Below are 13,455 nucleotides of genomic sequence, written 5' to 3' on the forward strand. Positions count from 1 at the left end.
TTCCTTCCGTCAATGTGTGAGGTTTCCTTCCGTCAATGTGTGAGGTTTCCAACTTCCCCACAACCTCATCAGCACTAGTTCTTATCTGTCTTTTTTATTATAGTCAATCTAGTGTGGTTGAAGTGGAATCTCATTGTTGTTTGGGTTTGCATTTCCTTGATGACCAATACTGAGTGTTTTTTCACGTGCTTATTGGCACTTGAAGACATTTGTATACATTCTTTGAGAAAAAGTTTATTCAGATCCTTTGCCTGTTTTAAAAATTGGGTTGCCTTTTTGAGTTGGAAGAATTCTTTATATATTCTGGGTCCAAATACTTTATCAGATATATGACTTGCAAATATTTCTCCCATTCTCTGGGATGTCTTTTCAGTTCCTTGGTGGTATCCTTTGAAGCACAAAACTTTTAAGTATTGATGAAGTCCAATTTATCAATGTTTTCTTTTGTTGCTTATGCTTTTGATGTCATATCTAAGAAAGCTTTACCTAACCCAGGATCATGAAGATTTATTTTTTATTTTTTTCCAAGAGTATCATTGTTTCAACTATTACATTTAGGTTGATGGTCCATTTCTTTAAAATTTTGAGCAAAATGAAATGATGAGATTAAAAAAAATTTTTATTGGAGTATAGTCATTCTACAATGTTGTGTTAGTTTCTGCCGTATGAATATAACAGGTTTTAATTTAATATAATACGTAATCATTTGCTGTTTTAAAAACCTCTTATCATATTGGGATAAGCAGTTGACCCAAAATAAAATTGCACATTATCTAGAAAAATACCAATATTAAAAACACATAAGAACCACTGGCAGACAACCAAAGCACAGTCAAAGTTTACATTAGGATATTAATTCTAATGTAATTTATTAACAAATAAAGTATTGATTTTAAATGTGTTCAAATTAAGCCTGTTTTTCACAAAATTAGAAAAATACCAAAGCAACTCCAAGAAAAGAAGGATTAATGTGGAAAAATGAAATATTAATTCTTAGGAAATACAAAAATGTTAGAGCTATTTTAATATTCAAAGAATTTATATTTTTTGTGAGTGGAATTAAAGACATAAAAGAGAGTTTGCTGAAATCCAAGAATATAAAGTAGAAAAATGGATGAAATGTTTATCTTTCAAGGATAATATAATTTAACAAAATAGGCTTTATAAGAGCTGACAATTAACAATAAGAATTGAAAATATTAGTGAAAGTCCCTTAAAATGCCTTACATTAATATGATGTCAGAGACCAATCCTCCAAAATGTTTGAGGAACTAATAAGTCAGGTACCATTTAAGTATTCCATGTATGGAGAAGAGAAGAAATGCTTGCATCTTGCCTCTAGTCCAGAGTAAAAATAAGATCTGAGATTCAACTAAATCTTTCCAAAATGGCTTACGAGATGGCTTTTGTACTCCTTACTCATATACTTAGAGGTGAATATCTTGCCATGCTGTTCATACGTTGGTGCTCCTTTGATTTATTTGTCATTGGTGTTGTTCAGTCTCTAAGTCTTGCCTGAGTCTTTGCGACCCCATGGACTGCAGCACACCAGGATTCCCTGTCCATCACCACCTCCTGAAGCCTGCTCAAACTCATGTCTGTTGAATCGGTGATGTTGTCCAACCATCTCATCCTCTGCCGCCCATTTTTCCTCCTGTCCTCAATCTCTCCCAGCATCAGCTTTTTTTCCAATAAGTCAGCTCTTCGCATCAGATGGCCAAAACTATTTGCGTTTCAGCTTCAGCATCAGTCCTTCCAAAGAATATTCAGGGTTGATTTCATTTAGGATTGACGGTTTGATTTGCTTGCTATCCAAGGGACTCTTGAGAGCTTTTAAAGCCTTTGATTTATAAGGGCTAACAAAAAAAAAAAGATGATGCTGCACTCAATATGCCAGCAAATTTGGAAAACTCAGCAGTGGCCACAGCACTGGAAAAGGTCAGTTTTCATTCCAATCCCAAAGAAAGGCAATGCCAAAGAATGCTCAAACTACCACATAGTTGCACTCATCACACACGCTAGTAAAGTAATGCTCAACATTATCCAAGCCAGGCATCAGCAATACGTGAACCATGAACTTCCAGATGTTCAAGCTGGTTTTAGAAAAGGCAGAGGAACCAGAAATCAAATTGCCCACATCCACTGGATCATGGAAAAAGCAATAGAGTTCTAGAAAAACATCTATTTCTGCTTTATTGACTATGCCAAAGCCTTTGACTATGTGGATCACAATAAACTGTGGAAAATTCTGCAAGAGATGGGCATACCAGACCACCTGACCTGCCTCTTGAGAAGCTTGTATGCAGGTCAGGAAGCAACAGTTAGAACTGGACATGGAACAACAGACTGGTTCCAAATAGGAAAAGGAGTACGTCAAGGCTGTATATTGTCACCCTGCTTATTTAACTTATATGCAGAGTACATCATGAGAAATGCTGGGCTGGAGGAAGCACAAGAAGGAATCAAGATTGTTGGGAGAAATATCATAACCTCAGATATGCAGATGACACCACCCTTATGGCAGAAAGTGAAGAACTAAAAAACCTCTTGATGAAGGTGAAAGAGGTGAGTGAAAAAGTTGGCTTAAAGCTCAACATTCAGAAAACGAAGATCATGGCATCCGGTCCCATCACTCCATGGCAAATAGATGGGGAAACAGTGGGAACAGTGAGTGACTTTGTTTTTCTGGGCTCCAAAATCACTGCAGATGGTGACTGCACACATGAAATTAAAAGACGCTTACTCCTTGGAAGGAAAGTTATGACCAACCTAGACAGCATATTCAAAATCAGAGACATTACTTTGCCAACAAAGGTCCGTCTAGTCAACGCTATGGTTTTTCCAGCGGTCATGTGTGGATATGAGAGTTGGACTATAAAGAAAGCTGAGCGCCAAAGAATTGATGCTTTTGAACTGTGGTGTTGGAGAAGACTATTGAGAGTTTCTTGGACTGCAAGGAAATCCAACCAGTCCATCCTGAAGGAGATCAGTCCTGGGTGTTCATTGGAAGGACCAATGCTGAAGCTGAAACTCCAATACTTTGGCCACCTGATGCAAAGAGCTGACTCATTTGAAAAGACCCTGATGCTGGGAAAGGTTGAGGGCAGGAGGAGAAGGGGACGAAAGAGGATGAGATGGTTGGATGGCATCACTGACTCGATAGACTTGGGTTTGGGTGGACTCTGGGAGTTGGTGATGGACCAGGAGGTCTGGTGTGCTGCGATTCATGGGATCACAAAGAGTCGGACACGACTGAGTGACTGAACTGAAAAAAAAAATCTGTCCAGTTGACAGCTATATCATCTAGCTAAAGACCACCTCACCCCAGTCACCGCTCCCTACAAACTACTCTAGGTGGACTGGCCACCGTTTGACTCTTCAGTTACAGGGCCTAGTCAGGGTCTTCCAGAAGCCCTAGGACCTTATTCACACCATCTCTCCATGGCCCATTTTGAGTTAATATTTGCATATGGTGTGAGGAAGGGCTCTAACTTCATTCTTTTGCATGTGGAAACCTCACAACAAGAAAGTTGCTTTTTCAAGGAGAAGCAAAAGAATGAACTTTTTGATGCCTGAAATTTCAGTATAACATTTAAAATTCAAATGATTTGGTTCTAACTTTCCCTGTCACCCCAAACTCCTTCCTTCCTTTTATCTCCTTGACTTTTTTCCTTTCCTTCTTCTTTCTCTCTATTTCATTAATTTTCTCCTTTCATGATGGCTGCCAACTTCTTGTTATTTCTTTAGACAATCAATGTGTATTTAATGAGCACCTGTTGCATGCCTAGCATTTCATCATAGGATAGAGGAGAAATGAATATGACAAAACTTGGAATCTACCTTAAAGGAGTATATAGTTCATGTGGGGTGGTGAGTGTCTCATGTATTACACACTAAACAATAACGTAAGGTCAATAACAACCTATGGCTCAAACTGGACCCAGGAGCATGGTGCAATTTTTCTATTGTGGCAACACAACAAAGGCCACAAATAATGGAATGTAACAGAGATGTGGAAATCAGAGTGCAATAACACACGGCTGCTGCTGCTGCTGCTAAGTCACGTCAGTTGTGTCCGACTGTGTGTGACCCCATAGACGGCAGCCCACTAGGCTCCCCTGTCCCTGGGATTCTCCAGGCTGGTGGGAACATAAAATGAGGTAGTCACTTTGGAAAATAGCCTGGCAGTTTCTTAAATGGATAAACAAAGTTACAAATTCGAATCCGAAGTATATACCAAGTCACAAAAGGCAGCAGATTTTATGATTACATTTATACAAAGTGTCCATAATAGGCAAGTTCTGTTCAGTTCAGTCATTTAGTCATGTCCGACTCTTTGTGACCCCATGAACCGCAGCACACCAGGCTTCCCTGTCCATCACCAACTCCCGAGTCCACCCAAGCCCATGTCCATTGAGTCAGTGATGCCATCCAACCATCTCATCCTCTTTCGTCCCCTTCTCCTCCTGCCCTCAACCTTTCCCAGCATCAGGGTCTTTTCAAATGAGTCAGCTCTTCGCATCAAGTGGCCAAAGTATTGGAGTTTCAGCTTCAGCATCGGTCCTTCCAATGAACACCCAAGACTGATCTCCTTTAGGATAGACTGGTTGGATTTCCTTGCAGTCCAAGGGACTCTCAATAGTCTCCAACACCACAGTTCAAAAGCATCAATTCTTTGGCACTCAGCTTTCTTTATAGTTCAACTCTCACATCCATATATGACCACTGGAAAAACCATAGCCTTGACTAGACGGACCTTTGTTGGCAAAGTAATGTCTCTGCTTTTGAATATGCTATCTAGGTTGGTCATAACTTTCCTTCCAAGGAGTAAGTGTCTTTTAATTTCATGTGTGCAGTCACCATCTGCAGTGATTTTGGAGCCCAGAAAAATAAAGTCACCCACTGTTTCCCCATCTATTTGCCATGAATTGATGGGACCAGATGCCATGATCTTAGTTTTCTGAATGTTGAGCTTTAAGCCAACTTTTTCACTCTCCTCTTTCACTTTCATCAAGAGGCTCTTTAGTTCTTCTTCACTTTCTGCCATAAGGGTGGTGTTATCTGCATATCTGAGGTTATTGATATTTCTCCTGGCAATCCTGATTCCAGCTTGTGCTTCATCCAGCCCAGCATTTCTCATGATGTACTCTGCATATAAGTTAAATAAGCAGGGTGACAATATACAGCCTTGATGTACTCCTTTTCCTATTTGGAACCAGTCTGTTGTTCCATGTCCAGTTCTAACTGTTGCTTCCTGACCTCCTGACCTGCATACAGGTTTCTCAAGAGGCAGGTCAGGTGGTCTGGTAGTCCCTTCTCTTTCAGAATTTTCCACAGTTTATTGTGATCCACATAGTCAAAGGCTTTGGCATAGTCAATAAAGCAGAAATAGATGTTTTTCTGGAACTCTCTTGCTTTTTCAATGCAAGACATTGAAATAATAGGCAAATTCATAGACAAAAAGTGGATCAGTCATTTCTCAGTGCTGGTGGTATGGGGTAATTAAGATTTGATAGCCTAAGAGTATGAGGTTTCTTTTGGAAGTGACGAAAATATTCTAAATTTAACTGTGGCTTGTACAACTCTGTGAATATGCTAAAAATTTTATATACATGAAATGGTATATAATTATATCTTAAGAAAGCTGTTGTTAAAATCAAACCAAAAGAGCAGCAATAAAGACCCAGCATAGACAAAATAAATAATTAAAATTATTTTTAAAAATATCCAAATCAAGCATTGACAATCATGTGCACCAGCTTGGTTATGTTAATCACTTTGATGTTTGTCTTCCACGTAAGTTAAGCAAAAAAAACCTTCTTGATGATGTTTCTGCATGCAGTTCTGTACTTAAACATAACAAAACATTCTGTTTTTAAAAACAAATTGTGATGGGTGATGAAAAGTAGATACTGCCCAGGAATGTGGAGCAGAAGGGTCATGGGGCAAGTGAAATGAACCACCATCAACTACACCAAGGCCAGTCTTCAGCCAAAGAATGTGATGTGGTATATATGGTGGGACTGGAAGGGAGTCCTCTGTTATGAGCTCCTTCTGGAAAACCAAAAGGTTACTTCCAACAAGTACTGCACCCTATTAAATCAGCTGAAGGCATCACTTGACAAAAAGTGCCCAAAATTAGTCAGCAGAAAATGCACAGTCTTCCCTTAGGATAAGCAAGACCGCATGTTTGATGACCAGGGAAAAACCGTTACAACTTGGCTGGGAAGTTCTGACTCATCAACCATATTCACCAGACATTGCCCCTTCAGATGTCCATTTATTTCAGTCTTTAAAAAATTCTCTTAATGGAAAAAATTCCAATTCCCTGAAAGACTGTTAAAGGCACAGAACAATTCTTTGCTCAAAAAGATAAAAAGCTTTGGGAAGATGGAATTATGAAGTTGCCTGAAAAATGACAGAGGACAGTGGAAAAAAGGGCTTCCCAGATGGCACAGTGGTGAAGCATCTTCAGGAGACATAACAGATGGAGGTTTGATCCCTGGGTTGGAAAGATCCCCTGGAGGAGGAAATGGCAACCCCACTTCAGTATTCTTGCCTGGAATACCATGGGCAGAGGCGCCTGGGCGTCTCCTCTGTCCATGGGGTCACAGAGAGCCAGACACAACTGAATGACTGAGCACACACATGCGGAGTAGAACAAAATGGTGAATATGTTGTTCAATAAAGTTCCTGATGACAATGAAAAACGTGTCTTTGACTTGTACTAAAAAACACAAAGGAACTTTTTGGCCAATCCAATAAATTGGAGAGCCAAGCAGACTCCAGATCAAGGAGGGCTCTGCAGAGCTTTGGAGTGTTTCCCCAGCATGATGGAAGCAATTGAACAGGGGTGATGAAATGTGCTTTATGTTTTAAGAGGATCACTGTTCTGAGAATTGCCTTTGAAGGCAAGGGCAGAGACCCAGAGACTAGTTAGGAGGCTGCTTCAGTAACCCCAGGATGAGATGACAGTGGCTTAGACTAGAGTGGAAGCAGAAGGCTAAAGCCTAAGAATTTACTGATGGATTGAATGTAGGTTGTAAGTCAGATTACAAAAAGAAATGTTACAATTTACATTGGCATCAACATCCTGATTGTAAATTGTATAAGCAGAGGGTTCAATCTGGTGACCTGCCGTATGTGTGATAGATGAATTTTAATCAGCTTTGTTGTTGTTTAGCCTCTGAGTCATGTCCAGATCTTTCCACTACCTCCTGGAGTTTGCTCAGGTTCATGTCGGCTGAGTCAGTGATGCCATCCAACCATCTTATCCTCTGCCACCCTCTTCTCCTCCTGCCTTCAATCTTTCCCAGCATCAGGGTCTTTTCTAATGAGTTGGTTCTTCACAGCAGGTGGCCAAAGTAATGGAACTTCAGCTTAAGCATCAGTCCTTTCAATGAATATCCAAGGTTGATCTCCTTTAGGATTGACTGGTTTGATCTCTTGCAGTACAAGAGACTCTCAAGAGTCTTCTCCAGCACCACAAATTGAAAGCATCAATTCTTTGGCATTCAACCTTCTTTATGGTCCAACTTGGAGAAGGCAATGGTAACCTGCTACAGTACTCTTGCCTGGAAAATCCCATGGACGGAGGAGCCTGGTGGGCTGCAGTCCATGGAGTCTCGAAGAGTGGGACACGACTGAGTGACTTCACTTTCACTGTTCACTTTCATGCATTGGAGAAGGAAATGGCAACCCACTCCAGTGTTCTTGCCTGGAGAATCCCAGGGACGGGGGAGCCTGGTGGGCTGCCGTCTATGGGGTCACACAGAGTCAGAAATGACTGCAGCGATTTAGCAGCAGCAGCAGCATGGTCCAACTCTCACATCCATACGTGACTACTGGAAGAACCATAGGTTTCATTATATGGACCTTTGTTGGCAAAGCTATGTCTCTGCTTTTTAGCATGCTGTCTAGGTTTGTCATAATTTATCTTCCAAGAAGCAAGCATTTTCAAATTTCATGGCTTCTGTCACCATGCACAGTGATTTCAGAGCCCAAGAAAATAAAATCTGTCACCGCTTCCACTTTTTCTCCTACTTGCCATGAAGTGATGGGACTGGTTGCTATGATCATGGTTTTGAATGTTGAGTTTTAAGTCAAATTTTTTCACTGTCCTCTTTCACTTTGAAGAAAGCAGGGAAAACCATTAGACCATTCAGGTATGACCTAAATCAAATCCCTTATGATTATACAGTGGAAGTGAGAAATAGATTTAAGGGACTAGATCTGATAGACAGAGTGCCTGATGAACTATGGACAGAGGTTTGTGACATTGTACAGGAGACAGGGATCAAGACCATCCCCATGGAAAAGAAATGCAAAAAAGCAAAATGGCTGTCTGAGGAGCCCTTACAAATAGCTGTGAAAAGAAGCGAAGCGAAAAGCAAAGGAGAAAAGGAAAGATATTCCCATTTGAATGCAGGGTTCCAAAGAATAGCAAGAAGAGATAAGAAAGCCTTCCTCAGCGATCAATGCAAAGAAATAGAGGAAAAGAACAGAATGGGAAAGACTAGAGATCTCTTCAAGAAAATTAGAGATACCAAGGGAACATTTCATCCAAAGATGGGCTTGATAAAGGACAGAAATGCTATCGACATAACAGAAGCAGAAGATATTAAGAAGAGGTGGCAAAAATACACAGAAGAACTGTACAAAATAGAGTTTCATGATCCAGATAATCACGATGGTGTGATCACTCACCTAGAGCCAGACATCCTGGAATGTGAAGTCAAGTGGGCCTTAGAAAGAATCACTACGAACAAAGCTAGTGGAAGTGATGGAATTCCAGTTGAGCTGTTTCAAATCCTGAAAGGTGATGCTGTGAAAATGCTGCACTCAATATGCCAGCAAGTTTGGAAAACTCAGCAGTGGCCACAGGACTGGAAAAGGTCAGTTTTCATTCCAATCCCAAAGAAAGGCAATGCAAAGAATGCTCAAACTACCACACAAATGCACTCATCTCACACGCCAGTAAAGCAATGCTCAACATTCTTGAAGCCAGGCTTCAGCAATACGTGAACTGTGAACTTTCAGATGTTCAAGCTGGTTTTAGAAAAGGCAGAGGAACCAGAGATCAAATTGCCCACATCCACTGGATCATGGAAAAAGCAAGAGAGTTCTAGAAAAACATCTATTTCTGCTTTATTGACTATGCCAAAGCCTTTGACTGCGTGGATTACAGTAAGCTGTGGAAAATTCTGCAAGAGATGGGCATACCAGACCACCTGATCTGCCTCTTGAGAAACCTGTATGCAGGTCAGGAAGCAACCGTTAGAACTGGACATGGAACAACAGACAGATTCCAAATAGGAAAAGGAGTACGTCAAGGCTGTATATTGTCACCCTGCTTATTTCACTTATATGCAGAGTGCATCATGACAAATGCTGGGCTGGAAGAAGCACAAGCTGGAATCAAGATTGCTGGGAGAAATATCAATAACCTCATATATGCAGATGACACCACCCTTATGGCAGAAAGTGAAGAGGAACTAAAGAGCCTCTTGATGAAAGTGAAAGAGGAGACTGAAAAAGTTGGCTTAAAGCTCAACATTCAGAAAACGAAGATCATGGCATCTGGTCCCATCACTTCATGGGAATTAGATGGGGAAACAGTGGAAACAGTGTCAGACTTTATTTTTCTGGGCTCCAAAATCACTGCAGATGGTGACTGCAGCCATGAAATTAAAAAACACTAACTCCTTGGAAGGAAAGTTATGACCAACCTAGATAGCATATTCAAAAGGAGAGACATTACTTTGCCAACAAATTCTGTCTAGTTAAGGCTATGGTTTTTCCAGTGGTCATGTATGAATGTGAGAGTTGGACTGTGAAGAAAGCTGAGCGCCGAAGAATTGATGCTTTTAAACTGTGGTGTTGGAAAAGACTCTTGAGAGTCCCTCAGACTGCAAGGAAATCCAACCAGTCTATCCTAAAGGAGATCAGTCCTGGGTGTTCTTTGGAAGGACTGATGCTGAAGGTGAAACTCCAAATACTTTGGCCACCTCATGCAAGAGGTTTCCAAAGAGTTGACTCATTGGAAAAGACTCTGATGCTGGGAGGAATTGGGGGCATGAGGTGAAGGGGACGACAGAGGATGAGATGGCTGGATCTCATCACCGACCTGATGGACATGAGTTTGAATGAGCTCCGGGAGTTGGTGATGGATAGGGAGCCCTGGCTGCTGCAATTCATGGGGTTGCAAAGAGTCGGACACGACTGTGCGACTGAACTGAACTGAACTGATGGGACCGGTTGCTATGATCCTGGTTTTTTGAATGTTGAGTTTTAAGTCAAATTTTTTCACTGTCCTCTTTCACTTTCATCATGAGACTCTAGTTCCTCTTTCCTTTCTGCCATTGTTGTTGTTGTTCAGTAGCCCAGTCGTTTCCAACTCTTTGCAAACTCATGGACTGTAGCACACCAGGCCTCTCTGTCCCTCAGCAACTTCTGAAGTTTGCCCAAGTTCACGTCTATTGCATCAGTGATGCCATCCAGGCATCTCATCCTCTGCCACCCTCTTCTCCTTCTGCCCTCAGTCTTTCCCAGCATCAGGGAATTTTCCCTTGTGTCAGCTATTCACATCAGATGACCAGAATACTGGAGTTTCAGCTTCAGCCTCAGTCCTGCCATTAGAGTGGTGTCATCTGCATATCTGAGATTGTTGATATATCTCCTGGCAAACTAGATTCCAGCCTGTGAGTCATCCAGCCTGGCATTTCACATAATATACTCTGCATATAAGTTAAATGAACAGGGTGACAATATATACTGTCTTGTCCTACTCCTTTCTCTTTGGAACCAGTCCGTTGTTCCATGTTCAGTTCTAACAGTTGCTTCTTGACCTGAATACAGGTTTCTCAGGAGACTGGAAGATAGTCTAATATTCCCATCTTTTGAAGAATTTTCGGTTTGTCGTGATCTACAGTCACAGTCAAAGGATTTCTTGTAGTCAGTGAAGCAGAAGTAGATGTTTTTCTAGAATTCTTTTGTTTTCTCTATGATCCAACAAATGTTGGCAATTTGCTTGCTGGTCCCTCTGCCTTTTCTAAATCCAGCTTGTAAATCTGGAAGTTCTTAGTTCATGTACTGCTGAAGCCTAGCTTGAAGGATTTTGAGCATAACCTTGCTAGCATGGGAAATGAGCACAAATGTCCAGTAGTTTGAGCATTCTTTTGCACTGCCCTTCTTTGGGATTGGAATGAAAACTGACCTTTTCCAGTCCTGTGGCCACTGCTGAGTTTTCCAGATTTGCTGACATATTGAGTGCAACACTTTAACAGAATCATCTTTTAGTATTTTAAATAGCTCAGCTGGAATTCCATCACCTCCATCAGCTTTGTTAGCAATAATGCTTCCTAAGGTCCACTTGACTTCACACTCCAGGATGTCTGACTCTAAATGAGTGACCATACCACCGTGGTTGTAAATTGTATGAGCAGAGGATTCAATCTGGTGACCTGCTTGTATGTGTGTGTGGATGGGTTTTAATCAGCTTTATTGAGGTGAAATTAACATACAATGAATTCACCAATTTGAAATGTTCTGTTTTTTGAGTTTTGATAAATGTAGACAGACATTATATATAGACAGATACTATATATACACCACAGTCAAAATACAGATCACTTTCATCTCACTGATAAGTTCCCTCATGCCCATTTGCCTTTAGTCTCCACCCTCTATTCCAGCTCTTGGAAACCACTTATCTGCTTTTTGTCCCTTTAGTTTTGCCTTTTACAGACTGCCATATAAATGGAATCATATGTCTTTTGTGTCTGACTTTTGTCACTTAGCGTAATGTTTTTGATATTCACTCATGTTGCTGTGTGTGTCAATAGTATGTCTTTTTTATTGTGTTACAACGGAATCTAATAGATCATACTTAGCTTGAGTTCGGAGAAGGCAATGGCACCCACTGCAGTACTCTTGCCTGGAAAATCCCATGGACGGAGGAGCCTGGTGGGCTGCAGTCCATGGGGTCGCTGAGTCGGACACGACTGAGCGACTTCACCTTCACTTTTCACTTTCATGCACTGGAGAAGGAAATGGCAACCCACTCCAGTGTTCTTGCCTGGAGAATCCCACGGATGGGGGCGCCTGGTGGGCTGGCGTCTATGGGGTCGCACAGAGTCGGACACGACTGAAGCGACTTAGCAGCAGCAGCAGCAGCTTGGGTTACCATAAAACACCACAGACTAGGGGCTTAAACAATAGAAATATATTTTCTCACAGTTTTGGAAGCCCAAGATCAAGGTGCCATTGTGGTAGTGTTCTGCAAATCCTGGCTGGCAGACAGCTGCCTTCTCTCTCTGTCCTCAAATGGGGGAGAAAGGAGGGATGCAGTAATCTCACAACCAGTTCCCCACCTCCATGACCGCCTCTGATCCATATTATCTTTCAAAGGTCCTATCTTCAAATCTATCAAACTGGGCTTCAATATATAAATTTGGGGTGAACACAATTCAGTCCATAGCAGAGTGGAATACAATAGACCATGATTTGTTAATTTATTCACCAGTTAATAGGCATTTAACGGGTTATTTCCCATTTGGGGATGTGATAATAAGCTGTTATAAACATTTGAGTACAATTTCAATCTAGTTCCTGAGTTAAAAATCACAATAAATCCTTACCACTTCTAAACTGTCAAAATGCTATGTAGTACAACAAGTTGGAATATTCAGCTTCTATTTCAGACCAAAAAATTAAAAAATAAAAAAATTCACAGAACTGATGTTCCAGTGTCTCCAAGTTTATAATCTATGGGAACTTGAATAGAATTTGTATCCTACTGTTGTGTGAAAATTGTATAAATCTTAATTATGTTGAATTGGTTCATAGTGCTTTTCAGGTCTACTATATCCTCTTACTTTTCTAACTATTCATTCTATTAATTTTTGACAGCTGATATTGAAATGCCAACTAAAAACCTTAATTTATCTACTTAAAAATTGTAATATACAGTGGAACTAGATGCAACTTAGTTCTGTATTTTCCAAGTCTCCTGTAATTGTGTTATCACACTTACATAACTTAAAAAATAAAAAAAAAAGAATAAACAATCACAGAATTGATAAGAGTCCATGAGAGTGAATGAATTTCACCATTGACATGGAGACAATGACAAATGATAGATTCAAAATATTTTCAGTGAAATATCTGCTGACAAATAATACAGTGAATAACTACAGGAACACCTTATATTTTCATAAATTTTTAAATTTGTCTAAGCCTTTTTCTGCTTCACATGAGTTTTTGCCACCATAAGCTGTAACGCATCATAGCAGATTCCACTTCAGCTTGTTCTGATTTGTTTACTCAGCTTCTTAGGAACCAGTCTGTTCATTCAAATGATTCACAGAGGCCTTCGGCAGTCATTTCACACTTGGCTCTGACTCCTTGAATAAATAAGACAAACTGAACATTATCATTAATAATACCTGTTTACTC

The sequence above is a fragment of the Oryx dammah genome, unplaced genomic scaffold, assembly GCF_014754425.2.
Source record: "Oryx dammah isolate SB20612 unplaced genomic scaffold, SCBI_Odam_1.1 HiC_scaffold_16, whole genome shotgun sequence".
Taxonomy (NCBI): Eukaryota; Metazoa; Chordata; class Mammalia; order Artiodactyla; family Bovidae; genus Oryx; species Oryx dammah.